The following is a 19,765-nucleotide window of genomic DNA, read 5'->3' as shown; positions in this document are numbered from 1 at the left end:
GGCTGTACTGATTATTAGCAACATTTGCTGACCTCTAGCCAGTCAAAAGTGTGCAAATATCGCGAAATATTGCCCAATCTCAGAATATAGAACCACAAAAAGCTAGATTTTCATGGAAGTTGTGTAGGGTATCGTATGGTCGGCCCCGTCTGACAATACTGCTCCGCTCACTGGTTTTAATTTGTTATGAGATATTATTTGAATTTCGATCGGACCAAGAAATGCCATTTCTTGGCTTATAAAACATTGTATGCAAAATAATTAAATTTCATATTGCTGCACAGTTCTGTAAACGAGCTAAACTCCACATTGTTGGCATTCGTTTTTTTTTTTCAAACCCGTCAAACCAAATGAAGACATTTTAAACGTATGCAAACAAATTCTAATTTTAATTTTTTATTTTCATTGTGATATTTTACAAATTATATGAGCTTTTCAGATTAGCAGACACACTTTTATATACACATAATAAATTGCCTGCCTATGTCCATGGTTAGAGGTACAATTCTTCTTTTAAACAGCTCACATCTGAAAAATACTCTCGGCCATGGGACATTCTAACACATCCATCTCTTCAATTCGTTGTAGTTTTTTTTTTTTAGTCTGGCGAGTTGCATGGCTGGCTGACTGGTAATAGAAACACTCTAAGGCTTTCCTTTTGACCATTTTTGATCAAAATATGTTTAACAATGCTAATGATGCAAAATGACTTTAACGGTTCTTCACAGCAGGCTGGCTAGCTGAGTGGATGGTTGCAAACAAACATATGATGTACTTTTTCCACTTTTTATGAGTATTTTGGTGTTGTTGTCCATGAATACAGACGCAGTACTGACATTCGTTGTTGCAATGCCGGCAATTGGTACATTTAAGCTATTTCGCGCTAGGTTTATCTTATTTCGCATTTTGTGTTCGTTTTTTTTTTTCAAACAACCATTTGTATAGTTTACAGTTCATCATCATTCATTTCTTTTTGTGTATTTTATGTATTATTTGTTCATTGAATCTCGAGCGATTTATGTGACTATGTTGCAGGCATTGTGGCACAATGGGATGCAAAATGACCAAAAACAATTTCAAGGAGAGTTCAAAGTCAGACACAACTTTGGATCAGACAAAACTAAAATTAAATTTTTTGGAACCGAGAATGGAGGGGCCCCTTAAAGAACTATATGTAGCTGTGACAGAATCTCAATTTTCTAGTAGGTTTTGATTCATTTTCGTCACTGTCAGACTTTCAACTAAAAAGAAAAAAATGGTTTAACCACTCAGTTTGAGAGATGTCGAATTCCTGTCTCATACATTTGAAACCACAAACTGGATAACCCTGTATTAAAATCTGAATCAATTTACATAAAACTAAACCAGCGCCATTATACACAATTTTGTACACAGTGCAAAATTTTGTATCAATCGGACCCACTATGGGCTTTTGATGCACCATTTACATAGCATCGGACTAAAATATATATGCGGGAACTATATCTTAGTCAGAAACGATTAAAAAACCGGTAAGGAAAGTAGTAAAGTCGGACTGGGCCGACTATATGATACCCTTCACCCCTTGGGTATATTGTACATATGTATCCTTACAATTGTATGTCAATGTTTCCTCGAAGGTGCATACTCATGTATTACTGTAACATATGATAAATTTAATTTCATTCGCCCAGATTTAGAGGAAAACGGTTTATAGCAAAATTGATACACGCTATTCGGTACGCCGCACTGTTAACAATTAAATCTCAAATTTCATGTAAATGGAAGAATATGTCATTGGTGCACCATTTACATTAAATCGGACGAATCCAGTAAGGAAAGTAGTAAAGTCGGTCGGGGCCGACTATATGATACCCTTCACCACTATGGGTATATTAAACAGATGCATCCTAACAGACCTTTATCTAAATGTGAACCGACTTAGATCAATCCATAAACACGAACTCGGTCGGAAATATATATGGACTATATCTGAACTTTTACAAAACGCAATTACGTCGTTCTATGCTCAGTTTTATTCATTGTTCAAAATTTCAAAATTACTAACATGAGGAGTTTTAAGGAGTTTACTTAAAATTGGATGAAAATAGATATGTAAACTATATCTAAATCTGAGCCGATTTTCAAGAAATTTTTATTACACACATCATTCTAGACTCAATCCAGTACGCTATGCCACATTTCGTGCAAATCGAAAGATATATAGGGGCATTAATGAACCATTTACACTAAATCGGTCGAAAATATATATATTGGGGCTAAATCTGAATCGATTTTCAAGAAATTGTAGACACAGTATTCTAGACTCAATCCAGTACGCTATGCCAAATATTTTGCACATCGAAAGATATATAGGGACTTTGGTATACCATTTACATTAAATCGGGTGAAAATCTAAATGGGAGCTATATCTAAATCTAAACCGATTTTCAAGAAATTTTACACACATCATTTTAGACCCAATTTAGTATGCTGTGCCAAAAAATTGTGCAAATCAAATGATTTTCAGGGACATTGGTGCACCATTTACCTAAAATCGGATGAAACTATATATGGGAGCTATATATATCGATTTTCACGAAACATAGTACACATCATTCTAGACCTAATTAAGTAGGCTATACCAAATTTCGTACAAATCGAAACATATATAGGGACTTTGGTACCTCATTTACCTTAAATCGAACGAAAATATATATGGGAGCTATATCTAAATCTGAACCGTTTTTCCCCAATTTCAATAGGGTTCGTCGTTGGCCCAAATAAATGACCTGTATAAAATTTCATCAAGTCCGGATCATAAATGTGATCTGTACTTTGTTTACAATTTTATACCAATCGACTCAGAAAGTGATTGTGTACATATTCCCAAAGGATCCTGGGCCTCGTTTCCTTTTGTATGTTGCAGACGTTATACCCTGTACCACAGTGAGGCGAAGGATATAATTAAACGGATGCGTTTTAAATATTGACCTATATTAGCAATTTTTTGCGGCTAAAACCCTCAAAACAGAAAATTGGGTACGACCTTTATATGGGGGCTGTGTCCAAACAATGATAAAGATAATTTTTAGCACCCAAACCCCCGAAATGGAAAATTAGAGCGGGTTTAGTTGGGAAATATAGCTTCATGCCTCAAAATAACAAAAATTGGACGGGATGTCTATATGGGGACTATGCCAAAACATGGAATTATCGGTATCATCTTCTGCGCAGACATATGCCAACCTTCAGAACTTTGAAATGCAAAATTAGAGGCGGATACTACATTCGCATAATATGCAATTTAGAAGTTGTTAAAATGTTAACTCTTTGTGAGAAGGTACCAGAAGTAGAGGACCGTTGGCTTTCATATTTGGAATTGATCTATATTTTACATCCAGCGTTTGGATCCATCTGTCGAAATATATCAAGTCAAATACAATTATTTACTGACGGATATCTCATGTTTTAAATTTTTATTGGCAAAAAATTGACACGTAAACTGTTTAACATTGGAAGATTTAAGCAGCAGTTTCCTAAACTATAGCTGAACTTCTATCAGGGAACATCCCAATGTGCAGGTGTCAGCTCAATTTTTTTTTCGCAGCACAATATTGTTATTTATCGTATGTGTACCACTTGGTCAATGTGTGATATTTTCCATTTTTTTTTTTCAAATTCTATTTTCATTTCAATTTCTCTACTAATTTTTATGGAGGATAATACTTTTTCACAACAACAATAATATCTCATGGTTTTAGAGATTATAAACATTTAACGAAAAAAAAAGTTGAACACCACCGGCAACAAAAATTGCAGTCAAGTGGACGCGATCTGACAAAAGTGCCAACAAAAGAATGATTTGTTAACTGGTTTCTTTTTAGTTCAAATGTTAATCGTTTTTTGTTCAAAATAAAGTTCATTTTATTTTTTAACAATTAAATTTATTGTTCATTCACGCTTTCCGCTTTGTGTATATAACACATAAAAAATACTTCGTAACAGAGTTTATTATTTACACAAAAAACACCAATACGATTTCATTACCTTAAAGTTTATTACATTTTTTATTATATGAATAACATACGATATTTTCAAGGTCAATGTAAAACGTTTGTATATTGAATTTAATAAAGAAAGTTTTCTAAATCAGAAGATTTATTTAAAAAAAAAATACTAAATTTCGGTTGTTTTGTTGCATCCTGATCTTAATTGGACAAAAACCATTTTCTTTTGTATAGCCCGCTGTTGTTCTACTGCTGGTATCGGTGGTGGATAAACTCTAAGAACTGCATTTACCTGATATTGATCCATTGCCTGGGTCACTGCTTCCATATAATACTATTCATTTCTGCTCAATAGGAGCAGGCCATTGGGCCTCCCTTTATGATTCATACATGATTCGCATACATTACGATCTTTTCAAGTCCGGCAGTTGTGGAATTTCAGAAAGGTAAAAGTCCTGATATGACTGGATACCATACATATAATTGATTATCCAATGTGTCAAACTAGGCCAGAAGTTGGTTTTTTTCTATGTCCTTAAACAGATTTTCGCCATTATATGGGTGGTTATATCTGTTTATGTGGGTGGCTAACGACATGTTTATTTCAGCTGTTATATACTCGACTTCAGGTTCACGCAGTTGCTTGGTATTACCATTGCTAATGATTCCCTAGCTAATGATTCCCTAGCACCAGACGATTATAACTTTCCAAAATCGAAGAAATGTCGGGAAAATAACACAAGAAACTGCTATTAACTGGCGGATGTATTCGTTGAAAATCTCTATTTCTCACTTGACTGCTACCCTAATATATTACATATATGAGTCACTAGAGTCCAGCTTAGGAGAGATAGGCCGAACGGTGGAGCATAACAGTTTCCAGCATCACGGCGACCGTATTGTTTCTCCGATTCAAGAAGCAATTAAACTACAAAAAACGATACACTTTCTTAGCGTTTAGTGTAGAGGAGACATTGGGCGCCCTTCATTCCGACGATGATAATAACGTTGATGACATTGACGACGATTGCGTTGGTAGCGAAAATAAGGAGAAAATGCGCTGGCACAACAGGCAGCAACACACACAGTAGTCCTGTAGTCGACTGTGTCCTGAGCAACTGCACTTCCAGCGCGAATAAAAAGAGTGCAGACCGGGCTTACCGGTATATATTACCTTCTTAACCTTTTTGTTGTTGTTTTTTTTTTCATTGTAAGGAATTGAGGAGTAACTATAACGCGAGGATTTGCCTCTCTCTCTTTAACTCATTCAAAATCCATTCAAATTCTGCGGTTCCTTTGCTGCCGAATGGAAGATGTGGTTCTCGTACCACCATCAACGTATTATTCCGATCCTCAGCGTAACGCTTTAACCATATTGATATTGAAAATTTATCATTTATCAGATTTTTTGTGACAACATAATTTAGAGTAAATTTATCGTTTCCAAAAAATTTTGAATTTGGAAAATAGGAAAAAAGTCATACAACGCATTCGTTTTAACCATATTAGACTGTATGTGGAAATAATACATCCATACATCACACACATATAATTATGTTTTACAGCCTTTTAAGTCCATCTGTATTTTCTCGCCGAACGAACAAATAATTGGTGCTAAAAGATACAATTGAAAATTGGCTACAATAATTTCAATATTTCTTTTATTACAATCTCGCGCTCTCTACGGAAATTATGATGTTAAATGAAATACAACTTTCTATAAAAACCAAATTTTGTCTTCAAAACGTCAAGAATTGACTCTCATAATTTTGCAGCTAATCGGTTAGGTTCAAATTGTCTATGGGGTTTTTGTTTTGTACTAAACGCCTCAATGGACATAGCTTATGGCCAGCAGGCAGGCAAGCAAACAAATTTCGTTTTGTTTTATGAAGTTCCTCGAAGGCAATTTATCACTTAATAAACTAACAGTATAAACATTTATACAAAAAAAATATTAGCATTTCACCAGGAAAAAAAAAGAAAATTTTATTGCAAGTGTGAATTACGATTCGTTCTATTTGGTGATATACGAGTTTTGTGGCTTTCATAGGCCACAAACTGTTCGCAGTTATGACCACTATGTCAAAATAAACGACGTTTTTCGGCGGAGAGAGAACACTGCACACAAATCATTGACATCGTAAATCAAATTGCAAAATATCAGTAATAATAGAGGTTTAAAGCATAAAATATGCAATATTAACTAAGAGGGGTCAGTCAGCCAACTGATAATTTGACCATCACTGGGTTGTCTGAGGTGTACGTTTTTTGTTGCTGTTTTTTCCAAAGAAAAACGTTTTGTTTTTTCTCTTTCCCTAAACAGAATTTCATCAGTTGGGTGTGAATGATGATGATGAAGAAGAAGAACAGAGTCTGTGTCGATTCGACAATAAGTGTGGTTTACAAATTGAACATAACCGCATATGTGATGTTTCTTTGGAAATTTTGGCGATGTTGGAAACTTGTACTGTTCGTTTCGATGTTTATTACCGATAATGATAATGCTTATTTTGATTTAAGCCTATGTTATAAGTTTTATCTGTTTGTGCCATCAATAAATAAATTCGGCAACATTATTTTGTTAATAAACATAAATGTCCATTTATGGGCATTACTTATTTTTCTTTAATCTATTTTAGTTACGCACGAAACAGTAAATTTGAAAGTATAAAATCGTAAATTAAAACTTTTGATCAGATCAATGTTAGACGCCAAAAATTCGAATAAATAGTGGAAACTTACATATATTAAAATATGAAATATCCTGTGCTAAGCGGAAATACGTGACACTTCTGCATGCATTTCTTTCAAGCCTTGCAACATTTTTATACCCCCACCTTAGTGGACGATAGAGTTATACCGGTCCACGTTATGGCATGGCCCCTATAGAAGGGTAGCCCCAAATTGCGCGTTTTTCAACCGAATTCGCTGAAATATTGGCGCACTTTCTCTGGTAGCCTCCAATTTTCGGTATTTTGAAGGTTTTGATCGTGTTTCCCGCCGAATTTTCTGTAATTTGAGATACAAAACGAAAATGTTAGGTTCAAAATTGAGCTATATCGGTCCTCAATTAGACATAGCCTCTCATATACTGATAACTCCAAATGTTTGATAATTCCTACACATTGAAATATATTGAGCACCCTTAGGTATTTCTCCACATATAACTGTACCCTTTAAATTTCGCTATTTTAAGGATTTTATACACATGTTGCACCCCATGCATAATAATTTTCGGTACACGATTAGGAGCTTTAAGATTTTATGGAAATCCGGATTTTGTTATACTACAATCGATTTGTACGTTCCATATATCCCCCATTATTCCATAAATCAGAAGTCTCGACAATATAACATAGTTCCTCGTAGGGTGAAAAACGTCATTGCAATACTCTATGGTGAAAATATAAGGAATTTAATATAATTATTTTTGACAGTAATGTAATGTTTTTGGTCGTCAGTAGTTTACAATATATCTTTGAAAAATATTCTTTGCGGATGTTCATTTATTTATAATATATATGGGCAATATTGCCAATTTTTTAATATTCCATTTTCAAAAAATCCGCTTTTTTGTTTTTGTGGCACATCAATGATTTTTGGTACACATATAGAGAAAAATGTTCTGACTCCGAAACCGTTCGCGATCAAATTTTTGGTTGATGCGCGCAAAAGTTATCGAGGTTTTAATTTTGGGCATGAGAAAAAAATCTTAAAATTACGCCGTTTATTATATTGACCAAAAACGTTGATATATATCTTCCTCCGTAAAATAAGAATATGAATATATTATAATAATCACGATAAAGTTCCACATATTCGCGAAATATGAGAAAAATAAAAAATATATAGCAGATTACATCAATATTTTTAATATATTAATGACATACACACACCTAAAAAATAATTTAAAAATATCTACATAATCTAAACACCATGATGAATCAAATGATATCAAAATCACACAAGTCCATGTAGCGGTTTCTAAATCACAGCGACAACAAAACAAGATATTGAGGAAAAATATTTGTTTTTGGTTCGAAAAAATAATGTCATCATATTTATTTTTTTAATTGTATACAAGAAATTTCTGAAAAGAATGTTGGGCTTATTCTGCTTTTTTACCCGAATTTCGCCGAAAAATTTACATATATAATAATAATTACTTTTTGTGTATAAGTATACGCCTTGCGGATTATATCAAGACCCTTCCGATAAATCTTAGAATTCTATAAATAGGAATAAATCTTAAAATAAAATAATATTATGAAATATACATTTTAAATTGCGTGTAAATCGCGTAATTCTCAAAATTATTTGATGCGCATGCGGTTTCCAGGAAGTACTGAAGTTAATCTTCCAATCCATATATATTTTGCGAAATTTCATTTGACGCCTAAGATGTGCCACACGTTATATTGAAGTACCCAAAAAATCGTAAAACGCGAATAATTTCCGAAAACTCCATATGCCATTAACGCGCATCCAATTTCGGTGTGCACCCTAAAAAAATACATCGATCTATACCATTTCAATGTGGTCCATTAAGAACCATGGATGTGCCAGCAAAATCTATTTTTGAGATAAATTGCGTACATCTCTCTTTCGGCTTAAGTTTTTAAAGTTCTCTTTTCGAAAAAGATCAAAATCCGCATCAGGTCATTTATTGAAGCGGAAATGATACACAGAAAACGCAAATATATCCGCGATATTTTCAAAAGCATTTTTTGCCAAATTTCGTGTTTTTGGAAGGCCAGTTCCCGCCGTTCTAGTAGATGGATTTTCACGAAGAAGATTTTATATCATCCGAAACGTAAAAAACCTTATTGATCGCGGGTACCCATATCATTCAGTTGACAGATCTAAAAATTTGGCCCCAAAAATAGGTTTTTTAGAAATTTGATCGCACAAAATTCTCACCTTCGGATGAGTATTACTCTGATGCTGTGCATACTACATACACAAAATACATATCAAATTACGCAGATTCGCGACTACAATAATCTTATAATCGATTTTTATAAATTCCTGTTTGCGTATTAAAGCTAGAAGTAAAATTCAAAAAACACTCAAAATCGAGCTTCAAAATGTCAGCATCATTTAAAGGTAGATGCAGTGAAAATTTTGAAAAATGATACATAAGGGGCGTAGTCCCCATTTTGTTGGCTTCTAGTTTTATTTTGACACGAAGACCGTGCAATGATTGGCTTAGTCACAAATCGATAGAGAACATACAAAAACTGGTTCGCCTCAACGTGTTTTTACACATTTTTTTACATTAAAGTAGACACAGCTTCCACCAAAATAAAGTTTGGAGGTCAATATCATGAGCAGTTTGCAACGACAGATCAATTAACCCAATACTATTTACTTTTTGTCATATAATTAAGTAATTCCCGAGTTATAAAGGGGTGAACCTCCGCTTCAGCTATGTTAAAAAATTGGCAATATTGCCCATATATATATATATATATATATGCATTCGAAGTTTTAGCCACACTTCCCAAGGTTATTCGCATTCGGTTGAGAATATTTTTAGTTTCTTCATGTTTTTCATGTAATGACAAATTTTAAATACTTTGGACTATAAAAACGAAAAAATCGAACGCACGTATCTCATGAAATTTGAAAAAAAAACGGATATTAATGGTTATAGACGTCTTAATCGGTCCGATGCACTTGGCGACAGAAGTATTGGCATGGGTTTCTGACTGAGACTATAATGACGTGTATACACTAGGGTTATCATATTTTCATGTGAAAGTCATAAAAAACCAGTAAGTAAAGTAGTAAAGTCGGACGAGACCGACTATATAATAATATGAGATCTTAAATCAATCCATATACATGTCTTCGGCAACCTATACAAAATTCCATTTCATTTGTTGCATAGTTACATTAAGTCAGCCGAAAATATATAAGGGAGCTATATTTTCATCTGCACCATTTAAAAAAAACCCAATATCCTGGGCTAAATTTAATAGTACCTTGCCTGCCCATCCTTTGCACCTCTCTCATAAAATCGCATGAAAATGTATTTGGGCTTTGGTGCGCCATTTACATAAAATCGGTCGAAAATATGTATGGGCGCTATATCTAAATCTAAACCAATTTGCAAGCTGTGTCCAATTTCATCCAAAATGGAATACAAATCGATTCAAAATAAGATACATACACTGATTTGTAAATAAAAGCGTCAAATATTCATCGATTGTATGACCAAAGTTTCATAAGTTTGTTCATGAGTTTTGTGGCTTTTCGTGGAATTTTTAAAAATAAATAATATTTCCGTTTTGATACCTTTGATACCTTCTGGTAGCTCCATAACAAAGTCAACATTTTGCTAAACATAAACTTTGTAATATCATGCGAACGGACTATCTGATTTGAACCAAATATTGGTGAAACTTCAAGCATCTCTCCCACAAAGGGTCAAAATTTGCATATTTTATAAATCCAATAGTACGCGAATGGAATGTCCGATTTGACCCAAATTTTACACTTGGTAATATTTTACAAATCCCAGATCGAGTCCTTAGATGGGACCCATCGGTCCATTTCTTCTAGTAAATCACCCAAAAAGTGTCAATATTTCGAAAATTTGTTAATTCAATATCAAACGAATTGAATGTCTAATTTGATCCAAGTTTTACAAATCGTAGTACTATTTTCAAACCTAGATCATGTCAGAAGATGGGACCCATCGGTCCACTCCTTCTGGTACCTCTCCTACCAAGGGTCAATCCTAATAATATGTTAAGTTAAAATCAAGCAAATGGAATGCCAGTTTTGATCCAAACTTTGCACATGATAATATTTTTAACATGGCTGAATCAAGTCCGAAGATTCAAACATAATAGATTATCATCACCAATGTGAGATATTTTCAAATCTTGCATGTAGTACAATACTAATCCAATGTGCACCAAATTAAAAATGGTTTATTGTTTCCAATTAAAACACTAATTAAATGTTATTTTAATTAACAAATATGTACATGATTATCTTAGATTCGACCATGAATCACATACGTACACATGTCCAGCTATCATTTATCTGCAAATATTTGTCCATTGTCACCCGAATACATTATTAATTCATGGTGTGGCGGCAGTTGGCAGCGTCGATGACGTGTGGAACAACACTTTAAATTGCAATAAATGACTAATTATAATTAGTCTTGATTAGAATCGGATCGTAAACACACCAAGAAACACTGTCACCCATTTATATAGCAATAGATCACTGCAGTCAGATGGTGTCGATCATGTTTACACAAATGGTCGAGTATCCGTTTTAGCTGTCCCTATAACGCCTGCCCTCCTATCTATCTGTCTGTCTGTCAGTCTAGCTGTTTATTTGTCGATTTGTTTTCTGTTACAGTTGACATTATGATTGACGGCCGTTAAATGAATTATTCAAATGGCATATAACATACTGTCCGCTGACCGGACAGACAAGATCCAGAAGACCACCCACAGTGCCACATTTATACGAAACGTCAAATTAACAAATGGCAAACCAAATAAAAAATGCTAATTTTCTCTGAGAAATAATAAAAAGCGTTCTAATTTCTTACGTTTCGATTTCAGTTATTGATTATATTTATTTTCATTTGTTCCTTTTTTTCTTCAAGAACATTAAATTATTGAATTTAAAATTATGCAAATGCAAACTGAATGCATGTGTCAAATTTCAAAATTATTCTTTATTATAAATGTGCATGAATATGTATAAATATAGAACAATAATTTATTAGCTATCGAAAATTATGTAGCACGATATTTTATCCAAAAATATAAATTTATAACTGTACTTTATAAAAATAACAGTCGTTGGTGGTTTTGCGAAGGTCTACGAAATCACTGTCTAGTGCGAAGGTGGATCAAGTACACTGTGATAGGGTCCCCGAATACAAGACCAGCAAGGAAAGTAGTAAAGTCGGACTGGGCCGACTCCTAATAGACTCAGCCTTTTCGAAAGAATATTGACATGCAATTGTACGAACTTGAATATGTGATATTTATGATTTTCTGGAATATATGCTAAATTGCATTCATTTATTTAACTTTATATAGAATAATTTAAATCGATATTTCTATGAGTCACATATTTTGTAGAAAAATGCGTATACATGTTTTAGTGACAAGGATGGGGATATATAAAATTTATCATATTCAATGTTTTTGAAGAAGGAGAAGGAGCAAACTGAATTTATTTTCCTCAGATTTCACGCAAATACAAACACTAAGTAGGAATATTATTGGACTATGTCGTTGTATATAGCTTGCCAGAGGTTTTTATTATTGCAGACACGAAAATGATGAAAATCCTTTATATAAGAGTAATATTATCTGGCAAGTGGTCTTTTAGTGGGAATTCCACTAAAAATTGCCCCCCAAAACTTTCAAAATACCAACAAGTAAAAAAGCGTTAAGTTCGGCCGGGCCGAACTTTGGACACCCTCCACTATAGAATACTGACAAATTTTTGAAATGAAAACATTTCAATGGAGGTTTTCCTAAAATCTCAAAACCCTAAAATGTTGAAATATATTATTAACGCATAAAATCCTGAAAATACTCCAATTTAGAGGGAAATATTATATATGAGGCATACTAAAGCGGGACCAATATTGACAACATTGTGTAGGAATTAGCAACTACTTGGTGTTTTCATTATATAAGGGGTTAGACCTAATTAAGGCCCGATGTAGCTCAAGTTTCAAGCTAATATTTTAGTTTTGAATCCCAATACCGTCCATCACGCTAAATATTTAACATGTAGGATGTTTTATTCATTGCATTTTTTATTCAGTTCATTCTCAAACGTTTTAGTTTTTATGTCGATATCCTCCGTGAGAAAAATAATTACAACATATGGCTAAATCAACAAAATCGTTTTAGAATTCCATACTATGTGGGTTATAAACTGAAAATTTCGTCTACCGAATATCCCCCCTACCCTGGCGGATTACAGCTATATGGGATAACCCCAACACACGGAAAAAATCAGCTAACTATTTTAAAATAAAAAGGGGGTTATAAGGGGACTACCCCTAAAAGGGGGTGAATATTAATAATTGTTGATAGGGAGATTTGTTAGCATATACGACTACAAAATACCAAATTACAGCAAATTAGGTTGAAAACCGTGCTCAAGAACCCCAAAATACAGAAAATTGGAGGGTACTCTTAAATGGGGGCTACCGGAAAAAATGGACCTATATTTATAATTTTTAGTGGAGATATTTGCTACGCAATAAGAACCCAAAGTACCAAATTTCGGCGAATTCGACTGAAAACCGTGCTCAAGAACCCCAAAATACCGAAAATTGGAGGATACCCTTATATGGGGGCTACCCGAAAAAAATAACCTATATTTATAATTTTTTGTGGAGAGATTTGCTATGCAATAAGAACTCACTGAACCACATTTCAGGGAATTCGGTTGAAAAACGTGCTCAAGAACCCCAAAATACCGAAAATTGGGGGTACCCTTATATGAGGGCTACCCGAAAAAATTGACCTATATTTATAGTTTTTTTGTGGAGAGATTTGATACCCAATAAGAACTCAAAGTACTAAATTACAAGTACTCAAGTAGTAAATTACGAACAATTTGGATAAAATCCCCCCAGAACTGAAAATTGGGAGGTACCGTATTTATATACCTATATTTATAATTTTTGGTGGGTAAATTTGATATCCAAAAACAACCCATTTTACCAAATTTCAGCAAATTCTGTTAAAAAACAAGAACCCCAAAATACTGGAAATTTGGGGGTGCCCTTATATCGGAGCTATGCCTAAACGTGGACCGATATACCCCATATTCGAACTTGACCTGCCTGCAGACACTTTCAAAGTTTACAAAAGCTTTCTAGACGAAATTCCATACCAGCTGCTAAAATTTGGTGAATATGGAACAAACAGAGCCTCCTCGGAGCTCCATTTAGATAAAATCGGACGAAACTAGATATGAAAGCAATATCAAATTCTGAACCGATTCCAACAAAACTTCGCATACATCAATCAAGACTTAATTCCGTACTGTGTGTAAAATTTAGTCTCGAAGTATGGGGCTCCATTTACATAAAATCCGACGAAACTATATATGGGAGCTATATCTAAATTTGAACCGATTTTAAATTTCAATAGGTTTCGTTCTTGGGTCAAATAATTTTACTGTGCAAAATTTTGCTCACAAAAATACATGGACGGACAGACGGACATGCATAAATCGTCTCAGAAAATGATTCTATACATATTCTCAAAAGGAACCATGGGTCAATCTCGATTATTTTTGCTTGTTACAAACATATGCACGAAAACATAATACCCTGTACCACATTGAGGTGAAGGGTATAAACAACTGAACGTATATCGAAAAAAATTCTGGAGATATTAAGCACCATGATCTTACCCGGAATGCAAAATTAGAGATTCAACTTTACAGATACCAAAAAATTGATTTTATATGTCAAATATGTAGACTATTTCAAAACAGGGAATTATAGGTGACATAAGGGACTCCTCAAGAACCCAAAATTATAACCTGTTTATTTATAAAAACGAGTAATATGGGGGCTGCCCATTTATGAGATGATTGCCTAATAGGGGGCTAGTGTTTTAGGGCTACACCAAAACGGGACACAATATTGATAATATTGACAACCAATAAGAATACAAATTACAGCTAATTCGGTTGAAACTTGGTTCAATATTGGTTCAATATTAGTTATTTTTAGTACAATGATGTGCTATATGAGAAATCCAAAACACAAAATTACAACCAATTTGTAACGTGCACAAAATCCCTAGAATACCGAATACTGGGGGGTACCGTTATATGGGGGCTACCCTGAAACTTGTATCAATATTAATAATGTTTAGTATGAAGATGTGCTATACAATGAGAAACCCAAAACACAAAATTACATCCAGTTCGATTGAAACACGTGTCATAATTTTTGGTGCGGACATTTGCTGTACATTGAGAACCAAAAATACTAAATTATACCGAATATTGGGGGTACCGTTATATGGGGGCTACACCAAATCGTGGACCGATATATCCCATTTGGAATACCAAACATCTTAGGAGTACTAGAAATGTCTGTGCAAAATTTTAGAGCTTTATCTTAAATATTTCACAGATTGACAGTCAAACGGGCGAGTAGAAGTCGATATAGAATTTTATGTTGATCAAGAATATATATACTTAAATACCGTATATAACAAATAGCAGCATTTTCTCTACTTCACCACAAAAAAGAAACAAACAGAGTTAAACGTTTTGTGCAAAATGAACAACGATGGGTCAGCTACGAGTATTTGCCCACTAACGTAATTACTATTCGCTTTTACGCACTAGCTGTTGCGCATCGTTGGTTCATTACCACGAAATGTAGCATTTGACCAACTAACGAACATCTGTTTGCATTTTACATTAACAGGTGACTGTTAACAGAAAACGACATTTCAATGATTCCTGACGACGCGTGTCTCTCTTTTTGTGCAAACAACAATTATTGTGTGAAATGCTATTGAACAGAAAAAAAGAACACAGTGATCGACCACTTTGTAAATACAACGGCAGCAGGCCGGTGTATGAATATTAAGTGGGGGCAAACAACGGCAACAGTCAACCGCAAACAGAAAAAAAACTTTAAACACAAATCACAAAAGATACAACAAAAGTAACATCAAAGTAAATACAAGAACAAATAACCAGCACTTGACAGCTCTTTACGGATATACTTAACAATGATTGTTTATTTTTGTTGTCTGCGTGTGTGCGTTTCCATTATTCCATTGACAGCAAATCATTCCCGGGAATCATTCATTCATGCATTCTATGGATTGAACAGTGATGCAGAGAGGCATCATTCTTTCTTTCTGTCGGTCCGTCCGTTGTCCGTCTGTTTGTCTGTCATTGACTCCAACGATGACAATATGAACCATGTACTAACTAATCGACGAACCTGTCAACAAATGTACGAGGCAGTAGCACTTTTTTGTGTTGACTTGAGTCGATGTCAAAAGTAAATACTTGGCTGGTGTTGTTGCTGTTGTTGTTGTTGTGGTTAAGTTTAAACAAAAGCCCCAACAGTAATGTTTGCAAATTATCATAAAACAAAACGGTTTCTCTATCTTTGATATTACCAGTTTGGAGTCAAAGCGTTGACAATTGTGACATTTAACATTGTTTAATTGTGCATAATTTTACGACTTCGACAATGATAAACGGTCATGGGTATTTAAAGATGCAAATAAATAGAAAATCTTATAATATAGTACACAGTCTTTAGGCTAATGAGGGTAAACGCCCTTTACTATGACGAAAATGTCCATTCTATATTTAGATCAGCTACGCTAATGCTAACTATCGGTTCACTCCGTCTAATACCTAATCCACAAAGGGTCATCATTTCAAAGAGAAATGAGTTAGACGATTGATAAATATATATTTCTGGCATAGGCATATGGTGAGTTATTTAAAGTGACTTGAAAAAACAATATGCCAAATAATTTAAGGAGAGTACTAAAGCAGGACGGGCTGTCTATATGACACCTTTAACCACTATCGTTGTATTAAAAATATGTTCATCAGATTTTAATTTTTCCTTTATAATTTCTCAAAATTGCTACAGGTTATCGGGGAGGATGGTCGTATATAGCTGATAATATCATTAAATGTATATTTAGTTTAAATATCGAGGTCTGCCATGTTTAGACCACATAGGATTTGCTATTCGTTTTGTAAAGGTATAGGTTCTGTTCAAAGAACTGGCTATCTGTAAGTATGTAATAGAAAAATTTGCCCAACGTCCCATCTGCAGACTTAATCTAGGTTTTGCATATGTATATAAATTTGTATGTTTTGGATTAAATCGGACATTCTTTTCGCTTGACATTGTATTAACAAATTTTCAAAATAATGACCCTTTATGGGTGATGTACCAGAAATAGTGGACTAATGAGTCCCATCTTCGAACATGATCTAGGCGTACTAAAAAAATTACGATGTGCAAAGTTTAGATGAAATTGCGTCATCTAAACTTTGCAAACTTTAATGTGAGATACAAAATAATGACCCATTGTGGTGAATGAACTAGAAGAAGTGGACCGATAAGTTCCATCTTCCCACAGTATAAAGGCTTTTTAAAATATTAGGTTGTTGAAAGATTGGACGGAAGGCATTCATCCAGTGTTTTAGACGTCCGATCGATCCGAGAAGCGAATATCGATTCGGACCATTACCTTGTGGCAGCCAAGGTGCGCACTCGTCTTAATGTAGCAGCAAAGGTGCGATCTAACACAACACGGAAACTCGACGTCGATAAGCTGCAAACACAACAGGTATCCGAGGCCTACTCCGCTCAACTTACCCATCTGCTTGAAGAAAGCACTTCTTGTCCCGATAATAGTATAGAAGCACAATGGCAAAGAATTGCCCACTCCCTACAAACTGCAGCAAAAGCAACACTTGGGTACCAAAAACCACCTCCAAGAAACCCATGGTACGATCAGGAGTGTCATAATGCTACTGATGTGAAAAACGCAGCGTATAGGGCAACCCTGCAAACAGTAGCAACACGTAACGTGATGGAGAATTATCGGGAGAAAAGGAGAGAGGAGAAACGTGCTTTCAAAAAAAAAAGAAGAAAGAACAAGAAAAACGTGAGCGTGAGCAAATCGAGATGTACAGGCATCCGCATGAAGCCCGGAAATTTTACCAACGAGTAAAACACCAAACCGAAGGCTTTGTTGCAGGCACATCCTCCTGTAGAGATGAATAAGGAAACCTGGTGAAAGATACAGACAGCGTGTTGAGGATCTGGAAGGAGCATTTTGAAAAGTTTCCGGTATCAAATAGTGGCGTTGAAGAAGATACCCCAGAACCAATAAGAGATGGTGGCATAGAGTGTATATCACCTAGCCAAGATGAGGTTATAAAACCAATTAATCTGCTGAAGAACAACAAAGCAGCAGGAGCACATGGGTTACCAGCCGAACTATTCAAGACTAGTGGCCAGATGCTAGTCAGGAGCATGCACCAGCTGATTAGTATAAGTTGGATAGATGAATGCATGCCCAATGATTGGAACCTCAGCACCCTGTGCCAACTATAGAGGAATAAGTCTCCTTCCCATCGCATATAAAGTGCTATCCAGTGTGCTGTGTGAACGATTGAAGCCAATGGTTAATGACATCATTGGACCATTGCGGCTTCTGACCTGGTAAATCCACCATTGACCAGATATTCACTATGTCCCAAATCCTGGAAAAACCCCACGAAAAACACATCGACACATTCCACCTATTCGTCGACATAAAGCCGCATTCGATAGCCCTATCCGTTCAGAGGTATTTAAAGCCATGTCTGCATTTGGCATTCCTGCAAAATTAATTCGACTATGCAGGATAACTTTAACTGGCACAAGATCAACAGTTAAAGTAGGAAAGTACCTATCGGAGCCCTTCAATTCCGAACGAGGATTCAGACAAGGTTACAGTTTGTCTTGTGATCTTTTTAACATCCGTCTGGAAAAGGTCATACGAGACGCAAAGGTGAACAGAAATGGCACTCTGTACACCAAACAATACATGTTACTCGCCAACGCCGATGACATCGATATAATGGGTCGAACATTGCGAACGGTAACAGCCACCTTTGAACAAATTGAAAAGGAGTCCGCCAAAGAGGGTCTGGCAGTAAACGGCGAGAAGACCAAGCTGATGGTATCAACGCGAAAGACGTCCAGTAGACTCGGACCAACTGTGGTCGGAGAAGGATTGTGATGGCCAACCGATGCTACTATGGTCTGAGCAAACAACTCAAAAGCAAGGCCACCTCCCGCCAGACCAAACTCACACTTTACAAGACGCTGTCATATAACGGTACAGCATAATTTTCAGTATTTTGGGGGTTTTGATCGTACTTTTCCACCAAATATTAGATACCAAATCTCTCCACAAAAAAGTATAAATATAGGTCAATTTTTTCGGATAGCCCCCATATAAGGGTACCCCCAATTTTCGGTATTTTGGGGTTCTTGAGCGCATTTTTCTACCGAATGCGTTGGAATTTGGTATTTTGTAGTCGTATATGGTAACAAAACTCCCTACCAAAATTTTTTAATATTTTTATATTAAAATAGTTATATGATTTGTTCCGTGTTTGGATTTGGTTCTAAGACTCTGTTGTAATCATTTCATCTGCGGAAGATACGAAAAAAAACTAGAACATAAGGTTCGATAATTAACCTTAGTTACCAATAGGACCATAATCGGTTTGTACAAATGTCGGTATAGGTACACTCTTTGGTATGTTCCCTATATTTTTATTTCAAGTACCTGTCAGGAGGCTATCCAAAGTTCGGCCCGGTCGAACTTAACGCTTTTACACTTGTTTATATTGAAAGAGTTATCCGATTTGTTCCGCGCATTTAGGCCTTGGCCTAGCCCCTGTGTTGACGTACCGTAAGGAGGGTGTTGACGTACCAGAAGGAGTGTACCGATATTCCCATCTTCGAACATGAACTAAGTTAGGAAGAAATCGAAATTTTCTGAAAGGGGGTCAAGAACAAATATTTCGATGAGGCACATTTTCACTGTATCAAAGTGTGTACATCCCCATTAGCCATAAGCTGGAATTTGTATTTGGTGTACATTATGATTTACATAACCGGTTTATAAAAATGTCGGTATAGGTCCACTTTTTGTTATGTTCCCTATATTTTCATTTCAAGTATCTGTCAATAAATCTAT

This window comes from Musca vetustissima, unplaced genomic scaffold, assembly GCF_032173495.1.
Source record: "Musca vetustissima isolate MV318-11 ecotype Yass unplaced genomic scaffold, APGP_CSIRO_Mvet_v1 utg1006, whole genome shotgun sequence".
NCBI lineage: Eukaryota > Metazoa > Arthropoda > Insecta > Diptera > Muscidae > Musca > Musca vetustissima.
The sequence above is the reverse complement of the archived record's forward strand: the minus strand, read 5'-3'. Positions refer to the sequence as shown.